This window comes from Diadema antillarum, unplaced genomic scaffold, assembly GCF_040938485.1.
Source record: "Diadema antillarum isolate AM-2024a unplaced genomic scaffold, OU_Dant_1.0 seq00000269_RagTag, whole genome shotgun sequence".
NCBI lineage: Eukaryota > Metazoa > Echinodermata > Echinoidea > Diadematoida > Diadematidae > Diadema > Diadema antillarum.
Genome location: NW_027271305.1, coordinates 16,262 through 40,086, shown reverse-complemented (window position 1 = coordinate 40,086; position 23,825 = coordinate 16,262). Strand labels below are relative to the sequence as shown.

General features: G+C 37.0%; 1 long non-coding RNA gene across 1 annotated transcript in view; it reads right to left on the bottom strand.

Moving 5' to 3' along the window:
- Positions 1 to 23,052, bottom strand: part of LOC139729905 (uncharacterized) — an 82,277-nt gene extending 59,225 nt beyond the window's left edge. The window contains exons 1-2 of the long non-coding RNA XR_011710892.1: positions 22,818 to 23,052; positions 8,641 to 8,733 (exon numbers count right to left, since the gene is read on the bottom strand). This is a non-coding gene — a long non-coding RNA (uncharacterized lncRNA). The remainder of the gene's footprint in view (positions 1 to 8,640; positions 8,734 to 22,817) is intronic.
- Positions 23,053 to 23,825: the final 773 nt, after the last annotated feature.

Below are 23,825 nucleotides of genomic sequence, written 5' to 3'. Positions count from 1 at the left end.
AATAGACACCCTAAGGGATACCAAAAAGGAGGGTGTATGAAGATCCCCCTTTACTACAAGACTATTAAGACAAAGTGGTCAGTCACTCTTATGAGGTATGAGATTGTCATGTACTATGTATATAGACTATTTGGTCAATTTCTAGAGTAAACGACACTAATTTTTCTTGCATTTTTGGACTTTTCTAGTATGAAACTTGCTTTAATCATGTAAATAACTATCTCAAATGATTCCTCGTGCCGTATTTACTCCGAAGAAATGTTTTATTTGTCTCTGGATGTTATGTAATTCAAAAGTAAAACTATTTGGGTATTTTTCGGTGTAAATGACACTGAAATTGTCATATTTTTTGGCTTTTCTTGTTTCAATTTTTCTTTAATCATGTAAATAATCGTTTCAATCGATTCCTCATGTCACATTTACCCTGAAGAAATGCTTTATTTGTAATTGTATGCTGTGTAGTTCAAAAGTTATGGAAATTCATGATTTTCCCTGAAAATCCAAGATGGCTGCCAAGATGGCCGCAAATGACCCCCATGGGACACGATTTTTTCTTGGGAACAAAAAATTTCATTAACTAGACACCCTAAGGGTTACAAAAAAGTAAGTTAAAAAAATGTGTTCGGGGGGTGCATGGGGACCCCCCATTCCTACCAGACTATATCTCAACAACATATGAACAGAGGACTATGCTACAAATATCATGAATATATATTGAACCCATTGATTCTGTGATTGTTTGTGTTAGTAGTATCTCAACAACTTATCACAGTTGGCTATGCTACAAATATCATGAATATGTCATTTGAACCAATTGATTCCATGATTGTTTGTGTGTGGTAGCAGTATCTCAACAACTTATGAACAGTTGACTATGCTACAAATATCATTTGAACCCACTGACTGCGATTGTTTGTGGTAGTACTTTGCTAGAAGAAACTTTTGTTCAACACTGGGTACCGGTACCCCACTATTTTCCTACCCCTATATAATATAGTGAACACCATCACCTTTCATTACTTTGATTGCTGAATAAAAAGAATAAAAAACTTGACGAACTTTCATTGCATCAACTGCATGGTTTTGCAGCGCGAAAATCTGTACTTTCAACAAAGAACCAGGAAATTACATCTCTCTGTGCAACACTGTTAAAAAAAAAAAAAAAAACATCACTATAGCAGTAGCTAATACCGGTACTTTTTTAGGTCACGTCACATTATTATTGTGTATTTTGTCAAATTCATCAACAAAGATACAAAGTAAACAACCTCCGCATGCACTGTCACTTTAGACTCATATATCACGTAACGTATCATGTATATTTGATACAGAAATTTAATATGTACCAGGTACTTTTTTTAAAATTTCTTTTTTGGCACATGATATGCACAATGTATGGCAAGTATATTATTAGACACATGTTGCAAATTGCCCGTAGCAACCTATACGTAGATCTACTATCAGTGTTGTTAGGGCCTAGTAGATATATTATTAATATTATCAAAATAAATACTATTACTAGTTTATATATAGGCTACACTCATTACAAAATATGGCAGGTACATATGGAAGTCTTTCCCAAAATATTGCAAAGCCAATGTGTAAATGCACGAATTAATACCTTAGGTTTGATATGTAGACCGACTATTTCATTACTGATGATCTGATTTAAATTACGTCTAGACCTATAACAACGACAGACTGCTGTCTAATCACTGCTAATGTAGCAATTGTTAGCACTCTAACAATAAGTCTCTAGCTGGCTAGACATAGGAACCTAGTCCTTTCTGATCTATTTTTAATAACAAAAACTTATTGACCAATGAACCATGCGGTACAACATGCATTCTGCATGCAAACTAGCCTATAAACCAGCAAAATAGCACGACATAATGCAGCGGCCACAGGCATGCGCCAACTCCCAAAATGCACGTTCACGCATCAAACAATGGACGACGTGGGACCAAATCGCTGCGCCTACGCACAAGGGGGAAGCGCGAGCGCCACACCGATAGAAATAAAATTCTGCGGCTATTTTGTCAGGAAAGAATGTACTATTTTTTCCGCTACAGAGAAAAAATGCAATACCAAGGGCAGTCTACTTGATTGTTATAACAAAAACAATAACTTGACACGAGATCATAAATATATCACCTCAATATAATAAAAATCTGACGCTAGCAACGCAACAGGTCATATTTCAGTAGCCTACAGGGTTCACGAAACCTTATTATACCCCTTTATCGGGAGGATGGGTCAATGAGCAAAAAACTGTAGGATGGAAGCCGACTGCATGAAACAGGTAGACGTGACGTCTTTCATTCAAATTTAAAAGGAATAGATACAAAAAATTGTTTAAAAATTATTATTAGCATGTTATTGATAGGCTATAAATAATTTGCATAAAGTCATATCTAATGCATAAAATCAGGGTTACAAAAATGTACACTTATATGGAAATTTTATTAAGATCTTGCAACTATGAATGTAGTGTTTTGAACATATGAATATGCATGAAGTGAGGAGACCTGTACTTTCCACCCTCATTTTGTTTTTATTTTTCCAGTTGCAATTCAATACAGGGGTAATTAAAAATGCAGAGCTCATCAGCGACGAATTGTTCATGTTGTCAAGTTCGATTACGTCATAATCAATATGGCGACGTACGTATATGCGCGCACGCTGAATACGTGGTGCGTGCATATGTGCTTGTTATTATGACATCACAAAAGAAATTTGCTAAAGTTGTCATCCCCCTCAGCCGAATCATGAGTCGAACTGTGATCCGACCACTGACTACAGTGAATCGGACTTCTTCGGACTCGGGGAAGTGGGCCAAAGCGTAAGCGCTAAAGAGGAGTCGATAGCGCAGGTCTCTATAGGAAACTTGCGCCGTGCGCCCGTGTACGCATTTGACTAAAACATGGGGACCATGCACCTTTAAAGTCTAGGGCAAGTACCCCCTGGACAATTATCCCAGTAGACCCTTCCCCTGATCACCCTAACCCTAACCCAAACTCTAGTCCTCAACCTAACTCTAATCTATACTCTAACCTTAATTTTAATATACTGTACTATTATTTAGCCAGTTAGCTGGAGTGGGGGGGGGGGGGGGGGGGGTAATTGCCTGATATGGTCCAGTATGTACCTCCATACTAGTTACATATGCACCAGGTATATGGAGTAGTGTAAAGCAGTATGGTATCATACAACTGCGCCATATATACTGTACGTGATACATACAAAACATATGTTACCATAGCTACCTGTCTGCAACTACTGTATACGCTGAATATTTCGCAAGGTTTTTCGGTTTTTATTTTTGCAAATTTCACTGGTCAGGTGCTATTTCGTGAAATTAAAGACACAAGAAAATATTGACTCTGATCAAGGGGTTGTAGAATAATTGGGGGGGGGGGGTTGGAGGGGTTGTAGAATAATTGGGGGGGGGGGGGTTTGGAGGGGTTGTAAAATAATTTGGGGGGGGGGGATAATTGCCTGATATGGTCCAGTATGTACCTCCATACTAGTTACATATGCACCAGGTATATGGAGTAGTGTAAAGCAGTATGGTATCATACAACTGCACCGTATATACTGTATGTGATACATACAAAATATATGTTACCATAGCTACCTGTCTGCAACTACTGTATACGCCGGATATTTCGCAAGGTTTTTTGGTTTTTATTTTTGCAAATTTTGCAAGTCAGGTGCTATTCGCGAAATTAAAGACACGAGAAAATATTGACTCTGATCAAGGGGTTGTAGAATAATTGGGGGGGAGGGGGTTGGAGGAGTTCAAGAATAATTGGGGGGGGGATTGGAGGGGTTGTCAAATAATTGGGGGGGGGGGGTAATTGCCTGATATGGTCCAGTATGTACCTCCATACTAGTTACATATGCACCAGGTACAGGAGTAGTGTAAAGCAGTATGGTATCATACAACTGCGCCGTATATACTGTACGTGATGCATACAAAATATACGTTACCATAGCTACCTGTCTGCAACTACTGTATATGCCGAATATTTCACGAGGTTTTTAGGTTTTTATTTTCGCGAATTTTGCGAGTCAGGTGCTATTCGCGAAATTAAAGACACAAGAAAATATTGACTCTGATCCCGATGTGCATGTGACATATATGCGTGTACACTTCTCTGTTCAGTACAGGACTCCACGATCGCGAATTTAACCACTTGCGAAATCGTCAGGAAGTCCCGATTCGTGAAAATTTTGACTCACGAAATATATGGCGTTATACAGTACCTCATTTTGTGTGTTCCTGGAGTGGCCACTATACACAGGTTTGACTATACATATATAATGCGTGAAATGGTATCATGTATTGTTGATTTTGGATAGATTTTAATTTGATACCTTTATAAAAACAATTTTAATTAATACACATTTTTTATTTCCGTAACTGTATTTTCTTTAGGCTCCTCCATTTTCCTCGCTTTAATTATTGCAAAAGTTAAAAAAATAAAAAAGGAGAATATACTCTGAGGATGCAATTAGGAAAAAAAAAAAAAAAGAAACTCAGAGGTTATGAGAGGAAAAAAAGCTCAGATTTCTCCTCCCTGGGAAACACTTCAACGAAACCTGTTGAAGTGTTGTGATAGGAAATATCGAATTGCGACTGCAACCCCCGCCCAATCTCCAATACGGGGAAGGAGAATGAATTTTAACAGCATGTTAAGTACAGTGTACACAGAGAGAATTTGTACAACAGCTCCACTTATAAGTCTTTTGTTTTAAGAAGGAAATTGGGATCCCATGACAACATTCCTGTTTACAATTCCCCATCACCAGACTATCATACACAGACACACACACATCTGTAGACTTACAGGAACTATAGGGCAAGATCAGGAGTATTTCAACTGCAGCCTGACTGTGGCACGCAACCATGTATGCAATGCCTCCGCTTTCCCACGCGACCACTTTATCCAGCAAAAAAGCGTGGCTATTCCCCATCAATTATAACAAGTTCAATTGTATTACCTTGAGCTTTAATCTCGAGACATGACCCAACTGCAAATCTGTATCATGTTGAGGTTAACTTTAAAGGGGAATCTACCCCAAATAGAAACCGGTAATAAAATGATTTACAATGAATGCAGAAACATTACACGTAGTAGTGCACGTTAGTAAAGTTTTAGAAATATCAGAAAATCTTTTAAAAAGTTGTGAATTTGCAAAATTTAGTTAACTCCAATGCTGGATTCCTGAATAGGAAAAGACTATAAACATAATGTGCAGTAGGGCAATGATTTAAAGAAAATATAAAGAAAACTATATATTTTCATTTTTCTAACATACTGAAAGAGCACTTGACTTTACAGTAATTGTCTTGGAAGGCAGGGGAATCATATCACCCTAAGTTCACATTTAAGTAATTTAAGACACAGGAATGTGTACTTTTCATAAAATATCAAATTTTCTGAAATTCTCTTTGTATTTGGATGATACTGAACATTGCATAATTGTGACATCACTATCTGCTGTAACCTTTTAATTCAGCCTCGACATTCATCATTGTAACTTTCATTTAATGCTAAATTTTAATGCTAAATTTTAAGAACATTGATTCTCTTTTTAAGTTTCTGATGTTATAAAAATGTCCACCTTGTTTAATTGTTTCTCTTTGATCATAGCCTATCACTGTCCGGCAACTTGATCATGGTTTGAAATGCACTTTACAATGTATAGCATGCCACGTCCCAGAAACAAGATGAACTACCTTTTTTCCACACATCCTGTAGGCCTTACTGTGACCTTCACGGTAAGCAACAGCAACACCACAAAGTATACATCGCACTGAAAAAATAAATTCAGGATAAGCTTGAAAGGAGACTATGTCTGCTTGTATCAGTATCCATCATTTCCTCAAATATACCTTCAAGGAAGCTGATTCGGTAATCTTTTATCCAGAAACGATTAAATAATATAATCATGACATATATATTTCTAAAATACCCTTTCATAAGGAAGTTATGATTTTAAAAAGAACTTCATGCAACCCTGAGTTACATATTACACAAATTCAAGATTTTTCCATGTACCACTCAAAAAGCAGAAGAATGGGAGAAGACCAACAGATATTGCACTGTAAATAGTGACTGACTTGAGGAAGACTATTAAAGCAACATAATTGTAGACATGTACAGCAACAACAACAAAAACAAGCTCTTGAAATGAGCTTATTCTTGTGTGTTACATATCATTATTCCTAAAATTTGATTTTCATTCAAAATCTACATTTTATCAATACCTTCAATTAGTAAATCTACTGGGGAAAAACTGAAGCTTTAATGATCTAGGAAGTACAAACCATGTCAACTACACCCAAGCAAAGTCCATCTGTGTAATAAATTTGCTCATCTTGTTTTATCTTCAAAGTTCTGAGGTACTATCACCATTCCTAATGTGTTTGAGGCATTTTCCTTCCGTAGATAAAAAATGCAACAGTGTTTTCATTAATGGTTAGAATTCCTGATTCAAATCGTCAATTAAAAAAAGGGCAGTTTGAAACACGTTTGAGCCATAAAAGGCTTTCTGTGAAGTAGATAAATGCAAAGCCATTTTGAAACGTGTTTATACGACCAGGCTTCACAGGCCAACTTCCGACCAGGTCAAAGAGCATAGAGCAGCTATGCAGTGACAACTCCCAAAGTGCAGTTTGGATTTTTACATAATATGCAGCATCGCGGGAAACACGTTTTAAAGTCATGCTCTTACATGCCTTTGAAACATCTTTTGAAACGTGGTTCCATCTTTCAAGTTAGAAAACGTGGGTCTATCTTTCAAGTTAGATAAACACACTCTATTCGATCATGGTGGCTCTTGTCGAACGAAAAAAAAAAATCACTGGGAATTGCATGAACATGATCTGAAACCTAGGATACAGCACATTATACCCTGTGCACGCCACATGGAGCACACACCACATAGGAGAAATGACAAAAAGCCAAAGACAGCCACTTCATTATCAAGGCAATACGACACCCGGGGGTTTGTCTTGAAAACATCTAGAATTACAAACCAAATCTTCGGGCAGCCGCATTCATGAGAGAGAGCACTTTGCGTCTTACTTCCTTGTTGCTCAAGTCATTACATAATCTTTAGCTGGTGATAAAGCAATGCTAATGCAAAGGAAGGCTTTAATAGATCCATGCTTATTCCAGAAAGTCAAATGATATCAGAGTACAAAGTGTGGTAAAAGGGGTAAAGTCCTTGATTAGTATACAGCTATGTCTACATGTATATTATATTTCTATATATAATACAAACAACGCCACAATTAAATAGTCTGGAGAGGTCCGAGGGCGCTATAAAAGTCATTTATGGAGTGCTGTGGCGATGATCACACCCCGTCATCTATTCACTTTGAAATGTTGCTCGTCGGTATTAAAGGGAAGAAGAATCCACAGAATAAAACAAAGTGAAATTCCCCTTTGCAAGTCCATAATCACGGAATATGTTCATTTTTTTTTGTGTCTTTTTCTTTTCTTTTCTTTTTTTTTTTGTTGAGGGAGAAGATTTATGATGGCAGTTGAAATATATCACACAGCAGTCAGATAATATACTTAGTATGTACAACTTTTTCATATGGAGTAAAGATGAAGGAGTTTAAAGGCACATAGACCCGGTAGTTGTGGGGGCACTGTTGGATGATACTGCCGATCACCAATAGCATTGATACGAAAATTGCTGAAGTTGAGAGTAAAGCGCGTAGATGTTGCTAGGTAACATTGCCTTAGTTGTCTTCTATGCATCACGCAGTCTGTAGTGATGCCAGAGTATGTGCTTCTTGTATGATGTCACAGACGAAGTTTGCGAAAGCTGTCATCATCAGCCGAATCATGAACCGAAGTCTGATCGGACCACTGACTACAGTGGATCGGACTTGTTCGGACTCGTGGAAGTGGGTCACAGCATAAGCGCTAAAGAGGAGTCTATAGCATACATGTAGGTCTCTGAAGGAAACTTGCGCCGTGCGCCCGTGTACGCATTCGACTAAACCACCGGGTCTATGTGCCTTTAAGAACGAGCAGATGGAGGAAGAGGAAGGTGAAAGAAAGAGGAGATCTTAAGGACCTGGTAGCGTGGGGATACATGGTGGCACAATTCATTCGCTGTCCTCTGGAGTACATTCGAAAACAACTGGTAATAGCACCAGGCAGCGAATATGTGCATCGAAGCGTACGCTCATTAGTATAAAACAGTCAAAGACCCCAGTCAAGATTCTTCAGATTTGTGTGTTCTTACATAGAGACTGGTGATAAACCTGGGGGGTGTTTCATCAGGGAGGTGAGACAAAACCACCTCCCTGGTTTCATAAAGCTGTTCGTAAAGTTACGAATGACTTGCGAGCGACTGGTGATCAGTTCTTGTGCTGAATTATGGAAATTCTGATAAGTATAGCACATCAGAACTGATCACCAGTTGCTCGTAAGTTGTTCGTAACTTTACGAACAGCTTTATGAAACAGGGCCCTGTACACAATTTGTGACGAGTATTTGTCTCATATATATCCTGGGTTGGGCCATCCTTTCCACTCCATGGGTATTCCCATGCTACCAGGCTGTTAATACTAGTTCCAAAGACCAGTTAGACGGTACTCAATCCACCTACCTAAAATGATTCTGGCAACCGTGATGAAAACTTTACAACCTCAGTATTTGTTGGTGAGCGTTTTTTTTTTTTTCTCTCTCTCTCCACAGAAACCTGCAGTTAGATATAACAAACAAAAACATAAAAAATGGAGGGGTATGAAGGACGCACAAGGGAGGATCATTTTGAGCCATGAAACATAATGAAGGGCTTGAACAGGGAGAAGCATGCAAAGTGAGAAAACTTAGGTATTCCGCTGTCAAAGACACTGGAGTTATCATGAACATTAAAGCTCAGACAAAGTTCTCACAAGGGTTCAAAGTTCATCTTTCACTATTTGGCATTTGCTTACAATGTATTAAAAGGCTCTACCAAGAAACTTGTCTGACTAATGTGATTTGCCAGGATAATGAGGTGTTTTGGAGTATTTTTAGATTTAAAAGAAAGGTGTGAAATAATAACTGTCGGTGTACTTGACTTTTATCCCTGAAGCGCCCTCATTGATCAGTAGTGGACAGGAAGAATGCTACCAATAAGTGATAAGTGAAACATGCCCTAGCAGTACCAGTAGTATTGAATCCCATGCTGTGCATACGATTTACTCTTTACATGATTGATACTGCTTAACAGCCCGATACCATGTAATCAGTGTAATCGATTACAAAACATCACGCAGCAACCACAATCAGGAATGCCCCGAGCTTGTAATACTTCCGGCTTGCCTTTTGGGCAATAGTTCATATTTTTGTCATTACTCAACAGAAATTGTGTTATTACAGAATCATTTCACACATTTCTTATGTTTATATCTCCATTTTAGAGCAAAAATTGGCAGTTGCTCTGTCATATGGAAACTATATTTTACCTCTTAGAGTTTCTCTGTCATATGTAATGCCCTGCCTTGGTAAGAAGGAAGCAAGTGACTCATCATCAAGTTACTACATGAGTTTTATGCTACTGTAAAAGTGGATATTTTTACGTAATTTTTCGCACTCGGCCCGGTAAGATGGATTTCACATGTTTTTAACTCCGTGGAGTGAGGACATTAACTACTTGAACATATGGCATGCAAAAATATTCACGTGCTTTTATTTTCGCGCTAGCGTCTGGTTGCGTGAAATGTGCAAAAATTTCCACTCCATGAAAATTTCCACTTTTACTGTATACTCTTTTAAGATTGGAATTAGGACACATTCTCCACAGGTACAACAGTTAAAACAACATCACATTGCACTGATGTCAATGTACACGTGTATGATGGTCAATTAAATTGGTTACAGTTCGTTATTCCGAAGGTTCGTTATTCCGAAGGCTCTTTATTCCTAACATTCGTTATTCCGAAGGTTCATTGTTCCGAATTTCATTTTCGGATTAACCAATCTTTGGAATTACGAACCTTCGGAATAACGCCACAAATTTTCGGATTAACAAACCCTTTTTCATTTTCGGATTAACGAACCTCTAGGTATAGGGAATTTGCGTGTTTCGGATTAACGACCCTTCGGAATAATGAACCTTCGGAATAGCGAACCTTCGGAATAACGAACAGCACCCATTAAATTTGCTCACTCACTTGTTTGTTTGTGTTTTTGGCCAAATGATGATCATGCAAGTGTGGCATCACCATTTCAATTGGTGAATACAATGTGTATATGGTGTACATAGCTTTGGTGCTGCTGATCATTCAGATGTATACAGCAACCAAACAATGAGGATTACAATGAGTACGGTTTCGTAATATTTTCTAACTTTAAATATAAAAAAAACAAAGAAACAAACAGGAGGATAGTATTTGCTGACAATGTAGACACAGCTTTTCCAATGGAGAAAATAGCTTTGACGGATCTGAAACTGCAGTTACCTTTGTAGGAAATATGTGAATCTAAACCAATTAGCAATATGTTGTCATAATCGATCATATTTCTCGCACCCACATCATATTGCTTTCTCAACTCCCCTGAATAGTAAGGTGATACTTAAAACAGCATCCCATCATCCAAACTCTATTTAGCCATTAATCAGCAACAATAACTGTCTCAGGAATAAAAAAAACAGTTAACAGGTGATAAATGATAGTATGTATGGCAGAGTTAAACAGTGGCATGAAAATAATCTTAGTAAGGAAGAGCTAACAGTTTTTTAAAGGCATCAATTAAAGGACAAGTTCACCTTTATAGACATGTGGGTTGAGTGAATACAGTAATAGAACAGATCAGTGAGAGTTTACAGAAAATTGGACAATCCATTAAAAAATAATGGATTTTTGAAGTTTCTGCTCAGTCACGGCTGGATGAGAAGACTACTATAGCTTGTGATGTCACATGTGTACAACAATATAAAGAAAGAATAAAGAAAATTCAACATATTTCCATTTTTCTCGTATAACGAAAGAACACTTGACGTCTCTCTTTCCGAAGGCAGGGGAAATAATATTACCATTAACATATGTCAGTAACGAGTCAAAGAAATGTGCACTTCATTCAAAAAGTAAATTTTTGTGAAATTCTCTTTTTATTTTCCTTGTATTGTTGTACGCATGTGACATCACACATGGTAGTAGTCTTCTCATCCGGCAGTGACTGCGCAGATATTTTAAGAATTCATAACTTTTGAACGGATTGTCCGATTTCCCCCAAACTTTCACTGATGTGTTCTACTATTCATATTCTTGCCTTCACTCAATCCACATGTATATGAAGGTGGACTTGTCCTTTAAACATCTCTCGTGATAGAAATGTCATATCATACAGCTACTTTCATTAGCTGACTGTCCTACTACATGACAGTTGATACTGTACTGTCTGACAGACTTTATTTCCAAATTTCCCACATACCGTGTGCGATATTAATAAAAATAAAGCGATCATATTCTGTTTTGTTGTCGGTCTATACATGTATTCTGACACTCAGGGACACACAGATTTGAAGGCAACTCTCACTTTCTCTTCTAGAATGCCTAAGTTGAATTTGTCCCACAAACGAAACAAGACACTTTTCTCTCTGCACTAAACTTGAAGTTTCTCCCTGGAAGATTCTTTGTACGTGTGTGTGTGTGTGTGGGAGGGGGGGGGGGTGATTACACGCCTCATCTTTAAATGTTTATGTATTATGGCACGCAATATTAATGCATGAATTATTGATACATATTGTAGAAATATGTCTTGGCTTTACCAATTTGATTAAGAAAGGAATGCCTTAAATCTTGCTAGCTCATATTTATAACTTCACCGTACCACACACTATTAAAACATTAAAAAAGAAACCAAAACTATGTAATTGAGTGATGCACATTCTCATAAAATATATTGAAAATAACCTAATATATTCATGGATGAACTCTTTTTTTCTTGAAATGTTACATAGCTACAAAACACCACGACAATTTGTAATAATTATTTTCACCTCCAAAGTGACTCGTTTTTTTCCCGTTCATATGAAAGACACAATAAGGTTCGCTCAGTGAAACCCTGAAACCCCGTCACTACATAACCTGTCACTTCCGGTACACATCCGGCACAAATCATAACTGTCCCCACTCTCCCTCTCTTATAAGCAACTTCATAGAAAATATTCCCATCCACTTCAGGCTAGGATTCACTCTGTGAATATTGTATCACGAAAACAGCTATGTGTGTTGCTGTGAATGTGTTGAGTTTCATTTCCTGGGCCTAACAATACTAGATTATAGAACTAACAAACAATCCAGATTACCTCACAATCTATTAAAAAAAAGTAATAAAATAAAAAAAATAAACAACAACTACTAAATGGCTGACAGATAGTGAAAGTAGTGCTGTCACTATTCACACTTCAAAACCAGGAAGGTTCCAAGCAACTTTCAGGGAATTGTGACAAGGACTGGGTTAAGTTCTGACTAATAGCATCCCAATCAGTCCTATTGATTCGCAAATGAGGGAGGCTTTCTGTATTCTTTTCTAAGTACAAGTACACTATGAAATGCACCAGTTCATTTTTCAGAGAGCCTCCAGTAAGAACCATGGAGATTTTGCAGGTATGCAATACATACACATTGTAGATGCTACATCCAAACCTTCATAACCATAAATCATATCCCATTCAATAATTACATTGTGGCATACTGGGTTTATACTTATGAGGTATCTGGACTTAATGGCATATTTGACAAGGAACGATGACAATCACAAAAATCTTCAAGGAAGTCAAACAAAACTTAAAATTCACACAATGTATTTATTAGCGAGTGGTGGTATTAACACATCGCTGTCACAGATGAATAAGAACCTGATAATTCCTAATGAAAGCATTTATGCATGGGTAACTTGCAATCAGAGCAATTAAATTCTCCTTTCGGTTAAAGACGTTTGATTGATTACTGTCTATCAAAACTCCTCGGGGTAGTGTCATGAACACAATTTTGGCACTGTCATTGGTCACGTGTGGTTAAAAAGCAGCTGATTGAAATGCTTGCTGAATCTATGGGAAAAGTGACTGCACACACCCCACTACGCTGCTACCTCTGCAGGAAATGGATGTACTGCTATCTCAAGCTGTATGTGAATGGGATGTCTAAACAAATGACCCTCGTCTGGTGTAATTCAACAGGAACCACAAAAGGAAGTGTGTTTGAGCACAAATACCTTCTGTTGGATGCACGCCTCGGGATGGCACTCACACACTAGTCCTGTTTCAAGTCTTCTTATTTTCATTTTTTTACGCTTGTTCTTTTTTCTACTTATTGACATCAATTTACGCACAGATTCTCACAATAGAATTCATCAGACACTGGGGTATAATGAATGAAATTCTGGAAGGAATTCTTTCTTTTTATAGTGGGGAAGAGCTCTTTAGAATATACTGGACAGAAATAATGCAGAGTATATTGTTCTGATATATAAAAGTATTACGCATTAACTTGCATGTGAGTGGTCATGAAATGGATTGAACAGCATGTGAATATAACACTACCTAACATAGATCTATAAACCATATATTGTATTGATCAATGCTAAACAACATTTATTACATAATGTACCCAACATATTATGTCATAACATCACCACACACACACACACACACACACACATACACATACACAAAATTGCTGAGTGTTAAAACAGCCACCTCAGTATTCAAAATGAGCAATTTTAGTCCTGACTTTAAACTAAAAAATACAGAATATAATTAATTTCCTTGCAGCTAGACTAACTGACACACTTCAGTATATTCTCTTTGACAGCATAACGAGGTACATGTATGTCAAACAAATGGATGTAATAGATGGATTCACAACACACACAAAGAGATATGTACAAATGGTTGCATATAAGAGTGTAACACATGAATACAATATTTTCTTTGCAGAGAAAACTAGAAAAGCACTCTGAGAGCACAGACCTCCGCCAAGCATGCAAATCGTTTTCACCACTGATCTTGTTCTTCCGTAGAGATATCAGTGATTTCCACCCATACGTACTGAATTGTGTGCTGAAAGTTGCCAGATTTCCCAATATAGAAGCCTTTGTTACGTCATAAACCCTCATCTGCACGGCGCGCCTCACCCCAGCATAAACTAGAGCACGCACTTTAGTGCGCGCAGGCAAACCTCAAATATGCGCAGCCTGAACTCCAAGTTCATTGACCCTACCTGCTAAAATATCAAAAATCCTTCATAAGTTCCCAAAAAATTCTCGGATCACTACCAAAAGTTAATCGTTTGGTACTTGTGTCATTCTCAACCTTTCCTGCAAGTTTCATCCCAATCCGTCGACTACTTTTTGAGTTATTTTGCGCACGGACAAACTAACAAACCAACGGTAACGAAAACATAACCTCCTCCCTTGGCGGAGGTAAATATGTGCAAACTTGTGCACAAACATATTATCACACGACAGAGCTGCCCTTTGGCAACTACAATTGTATGTCGTATAGGAAGAGTATCTCCACCTGTTCAAAGCTCAAGTACAGACTATGTGACACCGACATAGATATTAGGATGAAAGCTATGCCTGCCCTATAATAAAAGCATGAAGTATGAAAGAAGACCTCACAAAGCTCATCTGGGCGGATACTGTAAAGGGTTGGATGTGAAAACTGCATAATATGAGGATACGATAGCTAGAGAGCTGGTTAAAGGTGCCGCATGCAAAGACAAAAGCGACATTAATTGTCATGAATGTAACAACACATGTATAGGTCAAAGTGATTCTTTTCAAACTATCTTAAGATTGGGGAAATTTCATTCCACGTCATAGTTGACTCACACCAAACAAAAAAAGAAAGAAAGAAAGAGAAAGTTATGAATGCTTAAAATTACTGAAGTTTAACAAATGTACATTGTATGTATTCTTTTTTTTTTCTGAAACAGTGCAAGCGATCAAAGCTCTATGACGCAAATTACACAAGGTGACAAAGGTTGCGTTTACCAACTTTCCCATGTTTGAAAGGCATTTCAATACCAACTCTCAAAACATGTTTGCAAATGGCTTTAAGATCACAGTGATGTGTTTCAATATCAACTCTGTCGTGAGTCGATTGGGAGGCCTCGTCACTGCACAGATCCATTGCGCAGTTTGACCTGAGGGGCAGAAATGTGTAGTTGGCAGTGGTTGGCATGGGCAGATCTGAGCTACAAATGCGTTTCAAAACAACTTTGCATTTATCAACTCTACAGAAACACATTTCTGGCTAATATGCATTTATGATCATAATGTGTTTCAGAAGCTCAGTATCTAACCCCGTAATCAAAACAGCTTTGCATTTATCAACTGCCCAAAACTCCCTGAAAGCTGTTAGGAAATGTTACTTCTGCACCAGATGTGAATTGATTTGCTATAAACGCACCCTTCGTCATCACCTACATTGTACACATTATCAACCTGGTCTGAACAAAGTATACAGTGGTACACACTTACATGTATCTATTTCTGTCAAAATTATTAGAATCTCTAACCACTCCATTTAAAGACGTCATTGATGCTATTTGCGCCAATTTTAAAACAATTTGATGTGAAGGATGTAATTATTCCCTTTTACATTGTTTATTCATACCGTTGAAATAAGGGGGGATTTTAGTGAGGATTTGATTACGAGCAAATGTCACAGTAGCAAGATTACAACAGCAGTCTTTCAAAACAGCATGCATGATTTTGTAAAGGTTCCACCCAAAACAATTAACCCATGAAGAAGAAGGCGGCTTTGAGACCTCGCAACATCCAACCTCATTCACTCAACAGAAGAAACATATTATTGACAGTCATTTCTTCAAGTGTGCACTCGGAATTGTGGAGCTGAAAACTAATATCATGCATTGCTTGGCACCGGTTAGACGGCACATAATCACTATACTGTACCCGGTATATTTTATTACAATAACATGCATTTCACACTCTCCAGAGGAGAAATTTTAAGATTAAAGCAGTGCAATGTTCGACATTATGTTTGCGAAATCATACTCACCAGGTTCATGAAAAACAGGTGTTTTAAGTTTGAATAATCTACTTACACAATGAAGCAGAGACCTTGTATCTATGTACACAAGTTGTATGCGAACATCTTTATGGTACCAGCAAAATTTTCACTGAACATGACCCTGACATAAAACAGGTGCCTATTTCATGACACAAGGAAGTTTGCCATACGAATATCATATCATATCATGTCTTTTGTACACATCTTGACCTTCCATATCACACTAATTATGGATAATGTCAAACAAAGGCCTTGAATCAAAATACAGGATACTTTATCCCAACTGTGAAACCATTTGCTATTTAAATATAGAATTCATGTCATCTGGTCAGAGTAAATATGTTCCCTTCTCTTGACATAATGAGGAAATTGCCTTGAACATGTGAGAATACCACTGTGAAAGATGATATAAAGAAAATATAATAAGGCTTCCAGACAGAAAAATTTCTTCAACTTGTTACTAAAATGTATGTTTAGGGTAATATATCATTCCACCTGCCTTTTGAAAGAGGTAAGCCAAGTGCTATTTCATTATGCTAAAAAAGGAAAATATGCTGAACTCTCTTCATGTATTCTTTAGATTGCTGCCTTACTGTAACAACAAGAATATAATTATGTAGTCTTTATATTATCCAGTGATCCAGCACATAATATGGATTAAAACAAAAGTTTACAAACCTGTATAACTTAGAATGGATTATCCAGTTTTCCTTTGAACTTTACTGACATGACTAATACACATGTATATCTGTACAAACTAACTCCACATATTTTGGATGAAAAAAAATCCCATAGTATATGCTTTCCTGGGTGTCATTTAATCCTCTTTTAAAAAGCCTCCAGCTCTTCATCAGAAATTTGATAGCACGCATCAAATGTCCTCTTGAACTACACTGTTGTTTTACAGGTTAGGCAGCGAGGGAAAAAAAAAAATCTTTAATTTTCTCTTGCTGAAAGAAGAATTTCATCCAACTAGAAGCTCTTCTTAACAAGTAATGTGGAACAACAACAACAAAAGAGTGACAATTGCTTGCAAAGCCAAAAACATTGAAAATCACAAAAGGATTGTTTTCTTTTCCCTATATGGAGCATGCAAAACATGAAAGGAAGATCCTGTTGAAACCAATACTAAATACTGTTTTAACACTCTCTATCAAATGAATAGCTTCGAAAAATGAAAGCTGCGTTAACAACTAATTGTTAGAACCGCACAACATCCTACTCAGAAGCTTTCATTTTACAAATCTGGATATTGTTCTGCTTGTTTTTGTTGTTGCTCAACCTGATCCATCTCAAGCGAAGGATACAGTTAAACAATGGTTGCTACGTTCTGAAAGCCTGCCTTCATAAAAATGATTGTTTCTGTTTCTACACGATAATAAATGTTTTAGAACTTGAGCGAAGTCAGCCATTAGCTCAAATAGAAAACAAAAATGATTAAAACAAAAATCTAAATTTAAGAATTTGATGCAGTGAAAGCATCACCTCTGCAGTTGATTTTTTTTTTTCATGTCCCCCTTCCATCATCCCCCAGAAGTTGGAGTGAGTAAAGTCATCCACCAAAAACATAATTTAAAATATTTGAATACATGATTATACCAAAGGCAGAGTTGTAAGGTGATTATTTAATTGCCTCTTCCACTCTGCTGGTATTTCATGAAAACATGTAAAACTAAAAAAAAAAAATCATAGCTTCCTTATTTAATGCTTGACTTTGATAAAACTGTATTATTTCTCAAATCTATTTTTTTTTTACATATATTCTAGTACACTTGAGCATGGTGGAGAATTTCATTATAGGTGGTAATTCTCATTCATTCTTCATTTTTTTTTTGGTTTATAGTCATAGGGTATAAACAGAAGTCATGAATGTTCATAATGACAGCTCCCTGTCCTAATCTCAAAAATACCTTTCAATCGACATTACATTTGCCACCACAAATTTCTTTAAAGTGTACCCAACTACAGAGTGTGGAACTGACTTTCCATGACTTGGAACCATGCAAGCATGCATGTAGAAAGTTAATACAATAAAAATAACTGGGGGTTCTTATCTAGTATAGTTTGAGCTTAAGTTTTGTGTTTGTAATCCATACAAATATGCAGGTGCTTTAATACTGTAATATCAAACTAGAAAAGTACTCTGAGAGCGCAGACCTCCGCCAAGCATGCAAATCATTTTCACCACTGATCTTGTTCTTCCGTAGAGATATCAGTGATTTCCACCCATATGCATTGTGTGCTGAAAGTTGCCAGATTTCCCAATATAGAAGCCTTTATACGTCATAAACCCTCAGCTGCATGGCGCGCCTCACCCAAGCAAAAACTAGAGCACGCACTTTAGTGCGCACAGGCAAACCTCAAATACACGCGCAGCCTGAACTCCCAAGTTCATTGACCCTGCCTGCCAAAATGTCAAAAATCCTTCATAAATTCCCCCAAAATTCTCAAACCACTGACAAAAGTTAATCGTTTGGTACTTATGTCATTCTCAACCTTTCCTGCAAGTTTCATCCCAATCCTTTAACTACTTTTTGAGTTATTTTGCACACAGACAAAGGAACAAACAAACAAACCAACGGTAACGAAAACATAACCTCCTCCCTTGGCGGAGGTAATTATCTTTGTTCACAGACACACACTTTGCTTCACAATAAGAGGGCAACAAAAAAAAGTAGATAGAGAGTTGGAACCTTTAAATGGGGAACTGTTATTTCCTGGTTAGATCATCTCACAGACACTAGATTTTAGGATGTAATCATACCAGCCAGAATAGATCTACACGCTGTTCTACAGTCATCCAACCTTGCAGTATATTCTACCTTAGCACAGAACATCCGGTCCACTTAAATGCATGTGGATACTCTTTGTACCACAGAATTATACAGGATTGGAACAGCTTACACTGTCACGTAGGTGTTTCAGATCAAATAGTATCCATCTTGTTCATACTGTGATTTATATCTTTACTCAAAACTTTTCCTTCTTCTAGTATATCTCTGCTATACATTGATTTGTACACTCTTTAAATTGTTCTGAGCTAGCCACCTTTAATGGTGCGTGCAAAATATACACATTTGTATATAATATAATCAAGCTTGAATACAATGTGTATATTTACAGTGTGCAGTTTTGAGAGTGCTCAGGTTAATTGTTAACTGTGTACAAGTAAGAGTAATTGCCAGTTCGCACGTACACACTGCAGGCCTAAAATGATTTACTATAAATATCCTGTAAATCATGTACAGTTGTGTATTTGAACTTGTAGCAGCAACGATGTACTTAATCAAACACCATTACTACTACTACACAAATAATCACCAGTAGCTACAATTACTGACATGAATGTTTGAATTCATAGTAGTTTAATATACCTGTTACAAATTCCAGAAAGTCCTACGAGCTACATTTTTTTGTACATACGGATACCTTCATTTGGAAAGTTTTGGTGTCAGTTGGTAACAACACCCCCCCCCCCCCCTCAAAAAAAAAGATACCAAGTGTTTTGATTATATTCTTTTTTAACAGGCTCTCACATTTTAAAAGTAAACATGACAACATCTGACTGATTCTAGATGCCATTCTCCACCCCCCCCCCCAAAAAAAAGAAGAAAATCATCTGGTCTGAGAACTCTCAAATAAAAGACAAATATGTACATATTTAGTCATTAATTCTAAAGTAGTCAGGTTCTAAATTAGTGTTTAACTCTGTCACTGCCGAAGATGATGTGTTTGTGCAAAATGTCAACTTGGCATTTGGAGACAGCGGTCTTAAAGAAGTTAAAGACAAGTATCACTAGGACTGTTTTAAATCTAGATTTCAATTAACCAGGTCACAGGAAACACAACATTTCTATGGATTGGTGTAACTGTTGTAACTTGTAATCATGATCTTTTAGCATTCATTCTTGGTGTTCCCAAGGGTAGTATGAAATATTCATTCATTGCATTTGTACCATACTGTGGTCATAAGTTATGCCACTGTTTATAAAGTATGTACAGTATGTTTTGTTTAGGCTACAGAATTATTAAAGGACCCTAAATCCCTCTTTTTACATGATCCCTAAATTGCATGCACAAGTTTAAAGATCTTTAACTTTTTTATAACATTTCTCTATCCAACTGGTAAATTTCTATATATTTCTTCTGAATTTGTGAAGATTTTAATGAATTTGAAGAGTTCAATTGAATCTCTTTCCAACATAAAACACACAATCAATTCAGAGTTGCCAAATTAAAATGAGAACAAGGTGGCAATTCCTGCAGCAATATTACATTATGATCAGGACCTGAATACCCTGGTAGATTCACGAAATGTAATCACATTCAACATCAATTTCAATTGTTAACACAAATAAAAAGGGTAAAATGAAAACCATAGACTTTCTTGTTTCAGCGAACAATTTTCTCAATGGTTTTGAATTTCATTAGTTCTTCTATATTGTACAAAGTACATGTAATTATACATGTGTGTATCAGTAAATACATAAATGTTGGTATTCTATATACATTGTATTCCCACCTACTACATGAATATTCCATGAGGATGAGATAAATGTAACTATACAATCCATCGAACCCAGTGACTATATCATGTAGCATTTTGTACTTGCTTCCTGTACATTGGCAGTAGGACTAAGAGCAGCTCTTCTAAACCCATGTGTACATCTTCTCTGCAACACAGCTCTTAAATAATGTATGAATTGTGAGTTACTACCTTTCTCAAACAATAACAATATGCAACTAACCCATTTGAAGATTTATCCCCCATATGATAGTAATAATGCTTGACATTGATAAATAATGATTTTACAAGACATCAGATATGCACCAAATTAGAAGATGAGTTACAGAGAGGAATTTGTTGTCACATCTAGTCAACCCATGTGTACATCTTCTCTGCAACACAGCTCTTAAATAATGTATGAATTGTGAGTTACTACCTTTCTCAAACAATAACAATATGCAACTAACCCATTTGAAGATTTATCCCCCATATGATAGTAATAATGCTTGACATTGATAAATAATGATTTTACAAGACATCAGATATGCACTAATTAGAAGATGAGTTACAGAGAGGAATTTGTTGTCACATCTAGTCCCGGCAAAGCACATAAAACATTAAATCAAATGATCAATTACAAAGAACATAGTCTGCTCCGCCTCTTTGTTCAAGAGACTGATAATGTTATTACAGGGGGTCATTCAATAGTAATGACAATATAAACTATGGTCTAATAAAACACAGCATGTATTGTAGAAAATGGAAATTGTTCAGACTGTTGTGAAGTGGATACAAACTCTATGTATCTAGAATATGACTTGGTTGGTGACTACAGCATGACCTGCGTGTCAATTTGCTGCTACGCGTAACCATTCATGTGTGTGCTTTCAATTTTACTTATTCAAGGTACCAAGTTGTAGGTTATGCAAAGAAAGAGACAGATACATACAATGTATATTTGCATTTCAAGCATTTATAATCACTTTTTCTGCAGTTACATTACAAAAGATAACAATTAGGAAATGTACAGTATGACATGTTCATACTTATTCGCAGACTCTATCAAAGGGTATTCTTTTAAAATTGTTGAAGTGCGGATTACTGATTTATAGCTACAGTACAGCTTATGTGCAAGTTCTTGGGCTCTAGTTTCTGTATCCAAAAAAAAAAATGACTAAACAAGATTTCCAGAATTCAGTTTAAATAGAACTTTCTGCCCATACAAAGTCTCATTTGGAGCCTGAAATAAAAATCTACAATCAATTGTAGGTGGAATAAAAGTACACAACACAGTTTTCAAAACCCTCACTAACAACCTAAATGAAAAGTCCTGTGCCGATTTAATTGCATAAATCGGGGTGCAGTTGGTGGGTTATTATTGGCCCTCTCACTGAGCCAGCCATTGCAATGGCAATCATTTTTTTTTTCATCATTTTTTGAACCATTTGCACATCCACAGATATATTCCCACAACAACCTGCAGAAAGAAATTGCATTTTTTTTTTAAAGAGGGGGGGGGGGGGACTGCATACTTGATAGTAATATTTCTAAATATTTTCTTTTTAATCCCAATGATTTCTTCCACATACCACACTAAAGATAAGAGTTTCAAATACAGTTCTTCAATATCAGTCATGACCCTCCATATGGTTGTGTTGACTTAAGAAGCCATCTATAGGCATATTGCATATTATAGGCCTACCTAAAGAAACTGTGACTGTACATGTACAACATATGATTGAAAACACAGAGACTCAGAGTAATTAGAATAATTATACCTGTTTGTGAGTCCCACTGGCACTGTTTTAGTCTAGAAAGTAGAATGAATGATTGATAGTGGGAGTTACTCGCATACGATCGCAAATGTCATGGGAAGTGAGGAGAGTACTCTTTACAACTGATTGGGCCTTTTCATCAACGAATGAAATGACCCCTGCCACAAATAAATAGGCACCCTGTCGCAAACAGGGATGATGACTCTACATCTAGTCTTGAAGTATATCTCATTGTCGTTTACCTCTAACGTTTAGGTACCAGGGTATGATAGGATGCAACTTCACAATTTACAGAAAGTTACACCAAAAATACAGTCTGAATTGTTGATTTTCTTTTCTACCTTAATACACAGACAAGTATCGCCTCCAACATAGGGTAACCTACCGCTTAAAAAATCTCAATCTGCTTGATGTCATATAATAGTCCCATGCGTTGAAATATATGTTACTTCCATCACGTCACTTACCTCCCACAGAAATACACGAAGCGAAATATGAGAGATGTCACTCCATTGTCGTAATTCCACGTATCCAAGGCAATATTACTATGGTCAGGATGTCCAAGTAGATAGAGGACTTTTGATCCTTGATAAGTTAAATATCGCTCTTCAAAAAGTCCATACGTTTACGACATTTTCATTACCCGGAAGTTAGCACAGAATACTCGCCCCGCATATCGTGCTACTACTAGCATCTGCGACTGTAATGTTAGAAATGAGGAACTAACTATTGTGTTTATTATGTGCCATTGCACTCTGTGGATCTATCAGTCGCGCACCATAAGGACACCCGGTGCCGTGCGGTACCCATGCACCTACGCACTACTACGTGATGATACGGCCCCAGTAGTTTCCTCAACGTAGGCTTCTGAATTTGCCCAGCCTTGCGTGTAAGCTTCAGCGTTGCATCAATGCATACGATGCTCGATGGGGATGAATATTACAGATGAGCAAAGGCACACGCGACAGTGTTTATCCGCGCTCAACCAACCAAAATCGACTGACAACCAAGTTTCAGTCTTTTGTAATACTAGTACTAGTACAACTACTTCAAGTATACGCGAAAGTGAAGGGAGAAAAGTTTCGATATGGGTGGGGCAACTATATTCACGCACAGATAGACAAACAAACAATGAACCCCTTTTCATGTAACCATGTTCGTTCATGCGTGACAACCCTGAAATTTATGACATGACTTGGCATCACCTAGATCTGCCCTTGATATGTATACTTTTTTATTGAAGTAAATTTGTGTCTTCAATATGTAATCAGAAATAATATAATCAAAATATTCAAAGAAAGCCTTAGGTTTGAATATGTACCTAGGTGTTTGAGAATTCAGTCATTCTACAGTAAGCAACTGCGTATTATAATCACCCACACTCTCGCCTAGTTGATGACGCGCAGAACAAATGCAGACCTATTTGTTGTACTTGATGTAAGCGATGAACCACGTCTAATCTAGTGAAAGCGGGA